Source organism: Primulina tabacum, chromosome 2 (assembly GCF_025594145.1).
Source record: "Primulina tabacum isolate GXHZ01 chromosome 2, ASM2559414v2, whole genome shotgun sequence".
In the NCBI taxonomy this organism is placed as follows: domain Eukaryota; kingdom Viridiplantae; phylum Streptophyta; class Magnoliopsida; order Lamiales; family Gesneriaceae; genus Primulina; species Primulina tabacum.
The window spans coordinates 36,050,979-36,069,112 of NC_134551.1; positions in this window are offsets into that span (position 1 = coordinate 36,050,979).

Here is an 18,134-nt window from a genome sequence, read left to right on the forward strand (position 1 = left end):
TGTTGCAGACGCTGAAAAATGAGAAATTATATGCTAAACTGTCAAAATGTGAGTTTTGGCTGAGACAGGTTGTCTTTTTGGGGCATATCATATCTGAAGATGGTATATCTGTTGATCCTAGCAAGTTTGGTGCGGTGATCAGTTGGCCTAGACCGACATCAGTGCCAGAGATACGCAGTTTCATGGGTCCAGCAGGCTATTATCGTTTATTGACCAGTGCTCCAGTATTGATGATACCTTCAGGTACAAGGGATTTCATTGTATATTGCGATGCATCTCACAGAGGGTTAGGATGTGTTCTTATGCAGCAAGGACATGTGATCGCATATGCCTCGAGACAGTCGAAACCACACGAGATTCGTTACCCAATTCATGATCTTGAATTGGCGGCCATTGTATTTGCACTGAAGATATGGGGACACTATCTCTATGGCGAGAAGTTTGAAATCTACTCTGATCATAAAAGCCTGAAATATCTGTTTTCATAGTCAGAGTTGAACATGAGACAGCATAGATGGTTTGATTTATTAAAGGACTTTGATTGCGAGATCAAATACTATCCAGGAAAGTCAAATGCAGCCGCGGACGCCTTGAGTCGAAAGGTATGTTCCCTATCCTTGTCGACGATAGGTGTTTCGAATATGATTGAAGATTGCTGTTTGTCTGGATTAGCATTTGATACAGATAGTAGACCACTACGACTTGCTACGATTCAAGTTGAGCCAGATTTGATTTTGAGAATTAAAGAAGCACAAAGAACTGATCAGAATATTCAGAAGTCAGTTGAGATGGTCAGATCAGGGCATAATTCAGAGTATCAGGTACATGATCATGTTTTGTATGTGAATAACCGTCTTGTAGTGCCAGATGTTTCAGATTTGAAACAACAGATATTGTCAGAAGCGCACTGTAGTCGGTTCAATATTCATCTTGGTGGCAAGAAGATGTACAACGATCTGAAGACACAATTCTGGTGGAAACAGATGAAGTCAGATATTGTAGAGTTTGTGTCTAAGTGCTTGAAGTGCCAACCGATGAAGGCCGAGAGAAAGAAGCCCGGAGGTTTACTTCAGAGTTTATCTGTTCCTAAATGGAAATGGGATCACATTTCCATGGATTTCGTTACGAGGTTACCACGATCATCCCGGGGTTATGATGCGATTTGGGTTGTTATTGACAGATTGACCAAATCCGCATGCTTTATTCCATACAGAATGATGTACCGACATGACCAGATGGCAGAGATATATGTCAAAAAGGTAGTCAGATTGCATGGTGTGCCGAAGTCGATCGTATCAGATCGTGATCCACGATTCACTTCACACTTTTGGCACAGTTTGCAGCAGGCTTTAGGTACGACATTGCACCTTAGCACTGCATATCATCCTCAGACAGACAGACAATCAGAGCGGACTATCCAGACCTTAGAGGATATGCTGAGAGCTGTAGTGCTAGACTTTGGCACTAGTTGGGAAGATTCACTACCACTTTGTGAATTCTCGTACAACAACAGCTATCAGACGAGCATCGGGATGGCACCGTTTGAAGCTTTGTACGGAAAGAAGTGCAGATCTCCTCTGTATTGGGATGACATCTCTGAGGTACCAGAACTTGGGCCTTATATGATTCGTGAAATGACTGAGAAGGTGAAGAAAATTCAGAAGAGAATGAAGACGGCACAGGATAGACAAGCCAAGTATGCGAACATCAGACGTAGACCGTTAGTATTTGAACAAGGAGACAGAGTATTTTTGAATATTTCTCCTTTCAGAGGCGTTGTCAGATTTGGCAAACGTGGAAAGTTATCTCCTAGATACATGGGTCCGTACGAAATTCTTGAGAAGATTGGCGATCGAGCATATTGACTTGCTCTTCCTTCTTCTTTGTATGGAATACATGACGTTTTTCATGTATCGATGCTGCGTAGATACATGGCTGATGCTTCTCATGTCATTCAGCCTGACGAGGCCGAGCTTGACGATACACTGAGTTATTTTGAACAACCATTACAGATTCTTGATCGAAAAGAAAAACAGCTCAAAACGAAGACTATTCCGCTAGTGAAAGTCTAGTGGAGTCTTCATGGCACTGAAGAAGCGACTTGGGAGACAGAATCAGAAATGAGACAAAGATATCCCGACTTATTTACATGATGTGAGTCTTTAGTAAGTTTTTGATTATATTGCTTCTTTTACCCGCTTTGAGTGATTGCATGCGAGTTCGAGGACGAACTCATATCTAAGAGGGGGAGAATTGTAATGCCCAAGATTATAGTTGATATTTTTGAGTTATCTCATATTATGAATAAGGGAATGGAAGAACAGACATGGAGAGGCGACGTTGCAATTCGAGTTTTGGTCGTACAGTAGAGTCAGCGCACCCGCGCCATAAAAGTGACCGCACCTGCGGTGTTGGGACAGAGAGGGCAACGAACTCGCTGTCAACAATGCACCGCACCCGCGGTCGTGTCTTCTGAATTTGTGGAAGTATTACAGTACGCTCAGCGCACCCGCGGTGTGACGTGCGGGATAAAGAATGAAACCATGTGTCCCTTGCCATGCAATATAGATGCTAAGTCTTCATTCTTCACCTTTGCAACTACAAAAACGAGGCAAAACTCCCACGAAAGGTTCAAAGTTCCTTCTATCTTAGAATTTAGCTTGTGCAACATCTAGTCATCCAAACTTCAATCCAAGCATAGATTCTTGCTTCTCTCATCAAGGGCTACCTAAGGATGTAAGTATTGTTACATTTCAGCATGATTTGAAGTTCAGATGTTGGGGAAATCAGATTTTGATTCCTATTATATGTTCTTATGATGATTGGGAACTAGTATTCACAACCGGATCGAGAAACAGATACGTTATGCGGTTATTATTATTTTCAGCATGTATTGTGATTGAGAATATGCAGATTTCAGCATGGTACATTGTATTCTTGAGGATTTTGACTTGTTAAGATGGATATGTGAATTATTGTTAGTGATTGACGTTATTTGAGCTGATCGGTATCGAGAAACTACGCCGTTATGCCGTCGAAATGTATCGAGATTGATTATTGATTAGTATATGTATTGGCTTGAGTTTTAGATTGATATTGTATATCTCAACATTGCCATTTCAGATTGGTATAGACAAGCTTCGACAGATATAGACTTCGATCTGAACAAAGATTGAACAACGAAAGGTATAATTCATGTTGATTCGGGAAGATACAACTCCAATTAGATTTGATTTGAGTTTCCCAAAATCACATACTAGATTGTTTATATTTTGATAAGTTTGTGCTTCGTTTATAGATTTATATTCAAGCATTTAAGATAGGAGAGTCATTGGCAGAATTGCCAAATTTCTAGATGTTCGGTGGTATCGACGCATAGGAGCAGATGTACTCCGATTGTAGACATCCGATACAGACAGGACCGAAGTCTAGGAATAAGACGTACCGTCACCGCGATTGGGAGGGTAGGTGGCAGACTGTGACGTCTTATTCACACCGGGATCCCTATAGTTAGATACGAGTCGAGTCCAAGATATGAATTGATTTAAGTTACTTGTCTTATATTGTTTATGTTTCATAGACTATGGGACATGTTGTTATTGATTTTATTCATGATAGTATGCTTCACGATTTATATTGTGTATATGCATGTATACATGTTTTATACTGGGATTTGTTCTCACCGGAGTTTCCGGCTGTTGTTGTGTCTGTATGTGTGCATAACAACAGGGGGGACAGGATCAGGGTCCAGAAGAACTTGACGAGATGAGAGATCGAGATAGCGTGGTGATTTCGGGCGTAGAAGATTACTAGTGATTTTACATATGATCTGTAGTTTGTATTGAACACTAGTTGTATGAATGTACTGAAACAAGACATGTATTTATGTTTGTTGAAATAAAATTAGAGAAAGATCTTGTGCTTGATTTATGTACACTTGATTTAATGTTAAAAGCAAAATTTTGACCCACATTTTCTAGCAAATATTCAATTAATCCCACAAAGAATTGAGTTAGAGCCTGGGTCCCCACAACAGGTGGTATCAGAGCAGTAGGTTCTGTAGACTGAAATAGAATAGAATGAGCGGGGGGTAGATTGAATTTCCTTCCTTGCTTTTATTGTGCCAGCATGATTTATTGCTTTCCGTATTACATGTTGTATTGTTATCGGAGTTGATTAAAGCATGTATTTGTAAAGACTAAATCAGAACCGATTCTGGATCAGAGGTATATGATCAGAGGAGGGCTGAGACAGATTGTATAGATTGTGTACTAATCCGTTTGATAATCAGATATGCCTCCTCGACGAGTACCACAACCAGTAGCAGGTCGGGCACCAGAACATGGCAGTACATCCAATGATCCGATTGATGTAACCGCTACACCGATGGAGTCTTTGTTGAAAAGGTTTCAGTCATTTCGACCACCGACACTGAAGGGCACAGAAAATTCAGTTGAGTGTGGATGTTGGCTCGGTGACATAGAGATGTTATTTGAATATCTTGACTACACCGACGAGCGACGAGTTAAACTTATTGGGCATCAACTGCAAGAAGTTGCAAAGAACTGGTGGCTTACCACGAAGAGAGCATTGGAGCATCGTGGCACAGAAATTACCTGGATAGTTTTTAAAGCCGAGTTCTATCAGCTATTCTTTCCTGTGTCCTACCGAAAAGACAAAGGTGCTGAATTTGCTAATCTGAGATAGGAACAACTGAATATCGAAGAATATGTTGCTAAGTTTTCTACATTGCTCCGATTTGCACCCCACATTGCAGGAAATGACGAGGCCGTTGCGGATCAGTTTATCAATGGCCTGAATCCGGAAATCTTTACCTTGGTAAATACTGGTAGACCCAACAACTTTGCGGAAGCGTTGAACCGTGCCAAGGGGGCAGAAGCTAAATTGCTTAGAAAATGAAGCACTTCATATGTCGCTCCCACTTCGAGACCGCCACCACCCTCAGTTCAACCCCCTCCCGGATTTGAGAGTGGTGGTAGCAGCAGCGGAAGGAAAGGCTAATTGAAAACGAAGGGAAAACAGTTTAAAAAATCAGGGAGCAGTTCGTCGAGCTCCAGTGGGTCACGACAGAGAGGTCCTGGCCAGAGTACAGAGTATACAGGTGTATATTGCAGTTCTTGTGGAGGCCGACATGCCACCGAGCAGTGTCAGGGTGTGATGGGTCGCTGCAATATCTGCAGACAGCAGGGACACTTCGCCAGGGTTTGTCCCCAGAAAGGTGTACAACAGGCTCAGAGTGTAGGAGCATCTGGTTCAGTAGCTCAGCCTGAGAGGCAAGCTTCATCTGTTCATTCCTTTCAGCCCATTCCTACAGAGACCGAGCCCTGAGCCAGAGGTAGCCAGATAGTGAGCCAACCTCCCAGATAGCAGGCTCGAGTGTTTGCACTGACAGAAGATCAGGCCCAAGATGCACCAGATGATATGATCGCAGGTAACTGTTTCCTTTGCGGTTATCCTGTATATGTATTGATAGATACGGGTGCATCTCATACTTTTATATCTGAGCGCTTTGCTTTGTTGCATTCATTGCCTGTCGAGTCATTATCTGCTGTAGTGTCTATTTCTTCTCCGTTGGGAAGTGGTCTTATATCTGTGACTTCAGTTAGACATTGTATATTACAGTTTGAGGGTCACAAGATTGATTTAGATTGTATTGTGCTTGGGTTAGGTGATTTTGACAGTATTGTCGGTATCGATATGTTAACCAAGTACAGAGCCACTGTAGATTGTTTCCAGAAGATTGTCAGATTCAGACCAGAGATGGCTGATGAGTGGAAATTCTACGGTAAGGGTTCCAGATCTCGGATTCCCTTAGTATCTGTTTTGACGATGACTAGATTATTGCAGAAAAGAGTAGAGGGGTTCCTTGTATATTCAGTAGATCTACTGAAATCGAGCCCAGCATTGGCAGATCTGCCAGTAGTTTGCGAGTTTGCTGATGTATTCCCAGACGAGATTCCAGGGTTACCTCCAGCCCGAGAGGTAGATTTCAGTATTGATCTCCTACCAGGTACTGCCCCTATATCTCGAGCTCCGTACAGAATGGCGCCGATTGAGTTGAAAGAACTGAAAACACAACTAGAAGATCTTCTAGCCAAAGGGTATATCAGACCGAGTTTTTCCCCTTGGGGCGCTCCAGTGCTATTTGTGCGAAAGAAAGACGGTTTGATGAGATTATGTATTGATTACCGGCAGCTGAACAAGGCAACGGTAAAGAACAAATATCCATTGCCTCGTATCGACGATTTATTTGATCAGTTGCAGGGATCCTCCGTCTATTCCAAGATTGATTTTAGGTCTGGATATCACCAGCTGAGAGTCCAAGATGTTGATATACCGAAGACAGCGTTCCAAACTAGGTATAGACATTATGAATTTATTGTCATGCCTTTTGGTTTAACGAATGCTCCAGCAGTGTTTATGGGATTGATGAACTGTATCTTTCAGAGGTATCTAAATGAGTTTGTTATTATTTTTATTGATGATATTTTGGTTTACTCGAGAAGTGAGACTGATCATGCCGAGCATTTAAGAATTGTGTTGCAGACGCTGAAAAATGAGAAATTATATGCTAAACTGTCAAAATGTGAGTTTTGGCTGAGACAGGTTGTCTTTTTGGGGCATATCATATCTGAAGATGGTATATCTGTTGATCCTAGCAAGTTTGGTGCGGTGATCAGTTGGCCTAGACCGACATCAGTGCCAGAGATACGCAGTTTCATGGGTCCAGCAGGCTATTATCGTTTATTGACCAGTGCTCCAGTATTGATGATACCTTCAGGTACAAGGGATTTCATTGTATATTGCGATGCATCTCACAGAGGGTTAGGATGTGTTCTTATGCAGCAAGGACATGTGATCGCATATGCCTCGAGACAGTCGAAACCACACGAGATTCGTTACCCAATTCATGATCTTGAATTGGCGGCCATTGTATTTGCACTGAAGATATGGGGACACTATCTCTATGGCGAGAAGTTTGAAATCTACTCTGATCATAAAAGCCTGAAATATCTGTTTTCATAGTCAGAGTTGAACATGAGACAGCATAGATGGTTTGATTTATTAAAGGACTTTGATTGCGAGATCAAATACTATCCAGGAAAGTCAAATGCAGCCGCGGACGCCTTGAGTCGAAAGGTATGTTCCCTATCCTTGTCGACGATAGGTGTTTCGAATATGATTGAAGATTGCTGTTTGTCTGGATTAGCATTTGATACAGATAGTAGACCACTACGACTTGCTACGATTCAAGTTGAGCCAGATTTGATTTTGAGAATTAAAGAAGCACAAAGAACTGATCAGAATATTCAGAAGTCAGTTGAGATGGTCAGATCAGGGCATAATTCAGAGTATCAGGTACATGATCATGTTTTGTATGTGAATAACCGTCTTGTAGTGCCAGATGTTTCAGATTTGAAACAACAGATATTGTCAGAAGCGCACTGTAGTCGGTTCAATATTCATCTTGGTGGCAAGAAGATGTACAACGATCTGAAGACACAATTCTGGTGGAAACAGATGAAGTCAGATATTGTAGAGTTTGTGTCTAAGTGCTTGAAGTGCCAACCGATGAAGGCCGAGAGAAAGAAGCCCGGAGGTTTACTTCAGAGTTTATCTGTTCCTAAATGGAAATGGGATCACATTTCCATGGATTTCGTTACGAGGTTACCACGATCATCCCGGGGTTATGATGCGATTTGGGTTGTTATTGACAGATTGACCAAATCCGCATGCTTTATTCCATACAGAATGATGTACCGACATGACCAGATGGCAGAGATATATGTCAAAAAGGTAGTCAGATTGCATGGTGTGCCGAAGTCGATCGTATCAGATCGTGATCCACGATTCACTTCACACTTTTGGCACAGTTTGCAGCAGGCTTTAGGTACGACATTGCACCTTAGCACTGCATATCATCCTCAGACAGACAGACAATCAGAGCGGACTATCCAGACCTTAGAGGATATGCTGAGAGCTGTAGTGCTAGACTTTGGCACTAGTTGGGAAGATTCACTACCACTTTGTGAATTCTCGTACAACAACAGCTATCAGACGAGCATCGGGATGGCACCGTTTGAAGCTTTGTACGGAAAGAAGTGCAGATCTCCTCTGTATTGGGATGACATCTCTGAGGTACCAGAACTTGGGCCTTATATGATTCGTGAAATGACTGAGAAGGTGAAGAAAATTCAGAAGAGAATGAAGACGGCACAGGATAGACAAGCCAAGTATGCGAACATCAGACGTAGACCGTTAGTATTTGAACAAGGAGACAGAGTATTTTTGAATATTTCTCCTTTCAGAGGCGTTGTCAGATTTGGCAAACGTGGAAAGTTATCTCCTAGATACATGGGTCCGTACGAAATTCTTGAGAAGATTGGCGATCGAGCATATTGACTTGCTCTTCCTTCTTCTTTGTATGGAATACATGACGTTTTTCATGTATCGATGCTGCGTAGATACATGGCTGATGCTTCTCATGTCATTCAGCCTGACGAGGCCGAGCTTGACGATACACTGAGTTATTTTGAACAACCATTACAGATTCTTGATCGAAAAGAAAAACAGCTCAAAACGAAGACTATTCCGCTAGTGAAAGTCTAGTGGAGTCTTCATGGCACTGAAGAAGCGACTTGGGAGACAGAATCAGAAATGAGACAAAGATATCCCGACTTATTTACATGATGTGAGTCTTTAGTAAGTTTTTGATTATATTGCTTCTTTTACCCGCTTTGAGTGATTGCATGCGAGTTCGAGGACGAACTCATATCTAAGAGGGGGAGAATTGTAATGCCCAAGATTATAGTTGATATTTTTGAGTTATCTCATATTATGAATAAGGGAATGGAAGAACAGACATGGAGAGGCGACGTTGCAATTCGAGTTTTGGTCGTACAGTAGAGTCAGCGCACCCGCGCCATAAAAGTGACCGCACCTGCGGTGTTGGGACAGAGAGGGCAACGAACTCGCTGTCAACAATGCACCGCACCCGCGGTCGTGTCTTCTGAATTTGTGGAAGTATTACAGTACGCTCAGCGCACCCGCGGTGTGACGTGCGGGATAAAGAATGAAACCATGTGTCCCTTGCCATGCAATATAGATGCTAAGTCTTCATTCTTCACCTTTGCAACTACAAAAACGAGGCAAAACTCCCACGAAAGGTTCAAAGTTCCTTCTATCTTAGAATTTAGCTTGTGCAACATCTAGTCATCCAAACTTCAATCCAAGCATAGATTCTTGCTTCTCTCATCAAGGGCTACCTAAGGATGTAAGTATTGTTACATTTCAGCATGATTTGAAGTTCAGATGTTGGGGAAATCAGATTTTGATTCCTATTATATGTTCTTATGATGATTGGGAACTAGTATTCACAACCGGATCGAGAAACAGATACGTTATGCGGTTATTATTATTTTCAGCATGTATTGTGATTGAGAATATGCAGATTTCAGCATGGTACATTGTATTCTTGAGGATTTTGACTTGTTAAGATGGATATGTGAATTATTGTTAGTGATTGACGTTATTTGAGCTGATCGGTATCGAGAAACTACGCCGTTATGCCGTCGAAATGTATCGAGATTGATTATTGATTAGTATATGTATTGGCTTGAGTTTTAGATTGATATTGGATATCTCAACATTGCCATTTCAGATTGGTATAGACAAGCTTCGACAGATATAGACTTCGATCTGAACAAAGATTGAACAACGAAAGGTATAATTCATGTTGATTCGGGAAGATACAACTCCAATTAGATTTGATTTGAGTTTCCCAAAATCACATACTAGATTGTTTATATTTTGATATGTTTGTGCTTCGTTTATAGATTTATATTCAAGCATTTAAGATAGGAGAGTCATTGGCAGAATTGCCAAATTTCTAGATGTTTGGTGGTATCGACGCATAGGAGCAGATGTACTCCGATTGTAGACATCCGATACAGACAGGACCGAAGTCTAGGAATAAGACGTACCGTCACCGCGATTGGGAGGGTAGGTGGCAGACTGTGACGTCTTATTCACACCGGGATCCCTATAGTTAGATACGAGTCGAGTCCAAGATATGAATTGATTTAAGTTACTTGTCTTATATTGTTTATGTTTCATAGACTATGGGACATGTTGTTATTGATTTTATTCATGATAGTATGCTTCACGATTTATATTGTGTATATGCATGTATACATGTTTTATACTGGGATTTGTTCTCACCGGAGTTTCCGGCTGTTGTTGTGTCTGTATGTGTGCATAACAACAGGGGGGACAGGATCAGGGTCCAGAAGAACTTGACGAGATGAGAGATCGAGATAGCGTGGTGATTTCGGGCGTAGAAGATTACTAGTGATTTTACATATGATCTGTAGTTTGTATTGAACACTAGTTGTATGAATGTACTGAAACAAGACATGTATTTATGTTTGTTGAAATAAAATTAGATAAAGATCTTGTGCTTGATTTATGTACACTTGATTTAATGTTAAAAGCAAAATTTTGACCCACATTTTCTAGCAAAGATCCAATTAATCCCACAAAGAATTGAGTTAGAGCCCGGGTCCCCACACAATTAAAATATGTTCAAGAAATTGTGTCACGTTTTTGATACAAGTGATCATTCTACAAAATATTGTCCCACATTTCCCTCTTTTAAGGAATGTCTCCATGAACAAGCCAATGTTTTAAACAATTTCAAAAGGTCAATCAAATTTTGAACCATTTTCTCAAAGTTACAATTCAGGTTGGCGAAATCATCCAAATTTTAGTTGGAGGGAATGATAATGCTGCACAATTTATACAACCACATTTCCAAAATCATCAAAATTTTCAAAATTTTACACCTTATGTTTCTCCACCTAAAAAGAATTTGGAAGATACATTGATTTCTTTCATTACAAAGCAAAAGTCTATCAATACTCAAAATACTAAACCATGACAAATTTGAAAGATACTCTTGCTAAATTTGAATCTGCACTTAATGTTCATGAAAAAGGTAAATTTCCTTCACAACCACAGCCTAATCCCAAGGATCATCATTCACAAACTGTTTGTCCTACTATTTCATGTGTTATTGGAGAATGAAAGATTTAAAATGCCTTGCTTGACCTTGAAGCTAGTGTGAATTTACTTCCATATTCAGTTTATCAAGTACTCAATCTAGGCGAGTTAAAACCTACTTCTGTAACACTTTGACTTGCCGATATATCTGTTAAAGTGCCAAGAGGTATGGTAGAAGACATGTTAGTCCAAGTTGAGAACTTTGTATATCCTGTAGATTTCATAATTTAAGATACACAACTTATTGAAGCTTGTAATGAAATTACTGTAATTCTGGGTCATCCGTTTTTAGTAACTTCTAATGCTCTAATAAATTGCAGGAATGGAATAATGAAGTTGCCATTTGGTAACATGACCTTGGAGCTTAATATTTTTAATATTTGTAAGCAACCACATAACAAAGAAGATGAAAGTGAAGATGAAAATCTTATTGAAACTCTTGTGGAAGAAAACATTCAAGAAGGGAGTACTCATGACCAATTAGATATTTGTTCAATTGATAATGTTAAAGAAAATATTGAAATTAATCTTTATGATCCTATTAGGCATCATTCGTTACTAGGATCAGAGAAATAATTTGACGCAAAATATGAGAACAAAGATGAACCACCCATTTTGGATTTAAAACCTTTGCCAGAAGAATTAAAGTATGCATTCCTTGGAGAGGATGAAACATATCCTATGGTAATTTCTTCCAAACTAGCAAGTGATCAAAAGGTAAATTAGTTGATATGCTTAAAAGACATAAAAATACAATTGGTTGGACACTAAAAGATCTCAAGGACATTAATCCACTAATTTGCACACACAAAATTCATTTAGAAGAAAATGATAAAACATCTCAACAACCACAGAGGAGAATAAATCAACACATGAAAGATATTGTGAAAATTGAAGTTCTCAAATTACTCAAAGTTTGAATTATCTACCCTATATCTTATAGTTAGTGGGTAAACCCAACACAAGTAGTTCCAAAAAAATCTGGCATCATAGTAAAAAAATGAAAAAGGTGAATTGTTAACAAGTCGAGTCCCATCTAGCTGGCGGATATGTATTCATTTTAAAAAATTAAATGACGCCACTAGAGAAGATCATTTTCCATTTCCATTTTTTGATTAAATATTAGAATGAGTAGCAGGTCATCCCTATTATTGTTTTCTAGATAGATATTCAGGCTATTATAAAATTCACTTTGCACTCGAAGATCAAGATAAAACTACATTCACATGAACTTTTGGAACATTTGCATTCAGAAGGATGTCATTTGGTTTATGCAATGCCACATCAACATTTCAAAGATGTATAATAAGAATTTTTAGCGACATGGTTGAAAATTATTTGGAGATTTTCATGGATGATTTAACTGTTTTAAGGAATACATTTGATAATTGTCTTGAAAATTTGGAAAATGTTTTAAAAAGATGTGAGGAAAAAGGTCTTATTTTATATTGGGAAAAATGTCATTACATGATTACTTCTGGGATTGTTTTGGGACATATTGTGTCATCTCATGGAATTGAAGTTGATAAAGCAAAAGTTGATGTCATTGCCAATTTACCCCCTCCAAAAAGCATTAAAGAAATTCGCTCATTTACCCCCACCAAAAACCACTAAACCAACATCTTAACAAAAGAAACTGCAGTTGAGTGAACTCAAGACTGTCAAAATGATTTTGATAAAATCATTCGACATATAAAATCAGCTCCTATCATGAAACCTTCTGATTGGTCTTAACCATTTGAAATCATGTGTCACGCGAGTAATTAAGCAGTCAGTGCAGTATTGGGTCAAAGAAGGAACGGTAAGCCTTATTTTATATATTACGCAAGTAGAACTTTAAACAATGGTCAAATGAATTATTTCACAACTGAAAAAGAACTACTTTCTGTAATATTTGCATTAGATAAATTTCGTTCTTATTTGAATGGATCAACGACTATTGTGTTTACTGATCATTCTACTATTAGATATTTATTGACTAAACATGATGCAAAGCAATGACTGACATGATGGATTTGTTGCTCCAAGAATTTGACATTTTAATCAAAGATAAAAAAGGAACCGAGAATATCGTAGCTGATCATTTATCGAGACTAGTAACAAGATCATATTGTGAAATGACACAAATTGATGATAATTTTCCTGATTAACATCGATTTTCAGTCTCTAGTACACCTTGGTTTGCTAACCTAATAAATTTTCTTGTGACAGGAAAAATGCCACCGCAATGTAGTTCCCAAGATAAAAGAAAATTTTTGAACGAGGTAAAATACTTCTATTGGGATGATCCATATCTGTTCAAGTATTGTCCAGATCGAAAAACCGTATCTGTTCAAGTATTGTCCCGATCAAATTTTTCAACGTTGTATACCCGACAATGAGGTAAGTTTTGTCATTAAATTTTGTTATTCAGAAGCATGCGGATGACATTTTTCTTCAAAGAAAACGACTACAAAAATCTTGCAGTGTGGATTTTATATGTCCACTTTATTTAAAGACACCCATGAAATCTGCAAGATCTGTGAAAATTGTCAAAAATGGGGTGTGATTTCAAAAGGAAACATGATACATTTGAATCCTATCATTGAAATTGAAATCTTTGACTATTGGGGAATTGATTGGACTTTTTCCACCGTCATTTGGATACGTGTATATTTTAGTTGCAGTTGATTATGTTTACAAATTAATAGAGGTGATTCATGTCGAACAAATGATCATAAAATTGTTATCAAATTTTTGAAAGAAAATATGTTTAGTAGATTTGGAATTCCTCGAGGTATGATAAGTGATGGAGGAACTCACTTTGTTAATAAACAATTTGCTTCATTAATGAAAAAATATGGTATTACTAACAAAGTAACTACTCCTTATCATTCTAAAACAAATAGACAAGTTGAATTAGCTAATAGGGAGATAAAGCAAATTTTGGAAAAAACTGTTAATTAAAATACAAAAAGATTTATCTCTACGACTTAATGATGCACTTTAGGCATATCGAACAACTTTTAAAACATCATTGAATATGTCTCCCTATAGGTTGGTTTACGGAAAAGATTGTCATTTGCCTGTGGAATTGGAACATAAAGCTTATTGTGCTATCAAAATTTTTAATTCAAGCATGGATGATGTCTCCCTATAGAAATGACGCGTATGAGAATTCAAGGATTTATAAAGCAAAACTTAAATCATTTCATGATAGAACAATTCTTAGAAAATCATTTGAGATTAGTAAAAAAGTTTTTCTTTATAATTCTCGACTTCACATATTCCTAGGAAAATTACGATCAAGATGGACATGCCCATATCTTGTAAAACATGCGTATCCTTATGGAGCTGTGGACATTGAAAATCCTAAAAATGGTAATGTTTTTAAAGTAAATGGACAAAGGCTTAAACCATTTTTAGAAAATATAATCTTTCAAGAAGAGTTTATTTCTCTTTCCGATTATCAAGTTTTTGTGTTGCATTTAATTTTGTTTGTTTTTATTTGAGATTTCCTTAATCTTTTTATTTTTCCAATTAAATGGCGGATAACGGTACATCGTGACTATCATAGTCGGTTAAATCAGTTTCTCACAATTGCTGATAAATAAATAAAAAAAATCATTTCTTTTCTTTTCAAAATAGATGAAATTCTGTCAAAATTTTTTTTAAATATTTTCCCACTGTTTCTAAAAATGTTCTAAGAAAAATTGTAATGCCCGAGATTTTATTTATCGTAATCGGAGATTAATCTGAAATGATTTATGGATTAATTGATGTGATTATAGATGGAAAGTATTAGACCGGGAAAGACGGGAGAAAACACGGAATATGTGCGAGGGCAGAGCACCTCGCGCATATGCGCGACAAGGAGCCGCGCATATGCGCGTGGGTGGCAGAAGACCTCGCGCATATGAGCGAGAAGTGGTCGCGCATATGCGCGAGCTGTGCACAAGGTGAAATTCAGGTCCCGAAGGCTGGGCGCACATGCGCGACCTAAAGACGCGCACTTGCACGAAACGTCCAGAGAAGTTGGCGCATATGCGTCGGATAGAGGCGCGCATATGCGCGAGTTGCATTGCACAAGACAGTAGGTCTCGCGCATATGCGCGACGATGGGGCGCGCATATGCGCGATGATGGGGCGCGCATATGCACAAGCTACCGTGTGAACAACGCGCCGAGACCTATGGTCTCGCGCATATGCGCCGAGAAAGGTCGCACATATGCGCGAGACGTGTTGCATGAAGAAGTGGCCATTTGTCCCTTGAACATGCAGGATATATATATAGATATGAACATTTCATTTCTTCAGAATGAAAAAGGAAGAGAAACGAGCTGCCGAGGAAAACTCAAGTTCTAATTTACGATCTGGTCACCTGATTTAAAATCTAACTTCAGTACCGAGTTCCTATCGACGCAGGCTACAACTGGACGTAAGTTTTGTTACGTTTAGATGTGATTTGAAATTATGATATTGTAAGAATTGAATATGAATCATATATGGTGTTTCTGATATAGTAAACATCGTATAATTGAAGTCAAATTGAAGAACAGACTGTGTATGTAATTGTTGTGATTTTCGGAGTTAATTTGATTGAGATTCGATATCAGAGTTGTATTGTTATTCAGATTATGAGTTATACTGATACTGATGATGAGTTCTGGTATTATATCCGTGATGTTGAGATTGACGAGGATATCGAGACTGTATTGTTATGTCGTCGAAACATCAGTAGATTGATATTGATCATATTCAATATCGATTGAGATTGTATCGTATTTTGTTGACATTGATCAGACTATGTCTGGATTTGAGTATTGATCAGAACAGGTCTTAAATTGAGTTGTACATTGATATTGTGCATATTTGATATTGTCATTGCCAGATTGGGTATGGACCGATTGGAATGCAAGACTTCGTTTTCGTCAAACCGAGAAGACAAATGTATAAATCAATGTGAATTAGGAGATGGACTTGAGTCAGATTGGACTTGAGTCAGATTGGACTTGAGTTTCCCTAAATCACATACTTATATGTTATTGCTTTTCATACATTTGTATTATTTGAAAGAATATGATTGATTACTGATTTATAGAAAATCATGGTATAGCAGATAGCTATTGAGTGAGAGTCACGGACAGAAGGGCCAGATTAGAACAGAGTTGTTAATGGCCAATTGCACATTTTCAGAGTTGGCAGACCCGCCTAGTCTTTGGCAGAACCGCCATGGCAGAACCGCCGAGTCACTGGACTTTTGGATATATATTGATAGACTGAGGAGAAGACCAACTCCTATTGCAGATCTTCAATATGGACAACCAAAGTCTGGGACTAAGAACGTACCACCATCTAGCTGGGGTAAAGTAGGTTGGAGAACGTTGCGTTCTTATTCAGATCGGGATCCCTAGATTAGAAATGAGTCGAGTCTGAGTCTGAGAGTCATAGAGTGTGATTCCTTATTTGATATTGAATTATGTTCCAGAGTGCGGTACATATTTAAAGTATAATTGATAGTTAATATCGATCCATGTTTCTGATTTAGATACATGTTATGTATATCTGATTCATGCTTTTATATTGTTTATATGATTGCATGTATACTTGATTTATACTGGGAATGTAATTCTCACCGGAGTTATCCGGCTGTTGTCTTGTTTGTATGTGTGCATGACAACAGGTGGGAAAGGATCTGGGTCAAGAAGAGAACGAGGCAGGACTAGTTAGCGTGGAGATCCGGGCTCAGAATTAATTAGGTTTTAGCACTGATATATAGTTGAACCTAGTTGAATTATCATAGACAATACAAGACTTGTATGTTTATGCTTAATATCTAATTCAGATTGATTTACATTACGTTTCCGCATTGTATTTTAAAAAAAAAATTTAGACCCTGTGTATTATAATCGATTGAATAATTCCTAAGAATGATAAAAATTGGAATTAGCGTCCGGGTCCCCACAACAGGTGGTATCAGAGCATTAGGTCCTAGAACAGTAGGTTTCTTAGACTGAGATAGAGGAGAATGAGCGGGTAGATTTAGTTTTCTTTCCTTGCTTGTGATTGCTAGCATGTGTTACTGCTTTATAAAATACATGTTTACTTGACTATTTGATTTGATTGTAACGTGTATTATTAAGAATGAATCAGAACTGATTCTTGATCAGCAGTAAGATGATCAGAGGAGGACTGAAACAGGTTTGTTGTATTTGGTTACTAATGTTTTTGGTAATCAGATATACCTCCTCGAAGAATTCCAGAAAGAGGTAGTACTGCGGTGGATCAGATAAATGAGTTGGAAATTCCGATGGAAATACAGTTGAAACAGTTTCAGTCATTTCAACCGCCGATTCTGAAGGGTACTGAGACGTCTGATATTGTGAGAATTGGTTAGATGATATAGAGATACTGTTTGATTCACTTGATTACCCAGATGAACAGAGAGTTAAACTGGTGCCCAACCAGTTACGGGACATCGCAAGGAGCTGGTGGTTGGTAACCAAAGAAGTATTAGAACAGCATGGTACGGTGATCACGTGGAAGATGTTCAGAGCTGAATTTTATCAAAGATTTTTCCCAGGATCGTACCGAGAGGACAAAAGAGCAGAGTTTGAGAATTTGAAACAGGGCAAACTGAATATTGAAGAATATGTTGCTAAATTCTCTACCTTACTGCGTTTTGTTCCTCACGTAGCTGGGAATGATGAACCTGTAGCGGATCAGTTCATCAACGGATTGAATCCTGAGATATTTGCTTTGGTGAAGGTAGAGCAACCCCAGCATTTTGTTGATGCTTTGAATAAAGCAAAGAGAGCTGAGGCAAGTTTGATTCGACAACGAGGAAGGTTTGATGTTATTCGACCCCAGATACAGCAATCCCCTCTCAGATTTGATAGTGGCAGTACGAGTGCGAAGCAAGATTTGCTGAAAGCTCGAAAGAAACAGTTTAAGAAATTGAGAAGTGGACCGCGCGCTTCATCTAGCTCCAGTGGTTCTAACCTGAGTTATACTGGAGTTTATTGCAGAACCTGTGGAGGGAGACATCCCACGGAGCAATGCCAATGAGTATT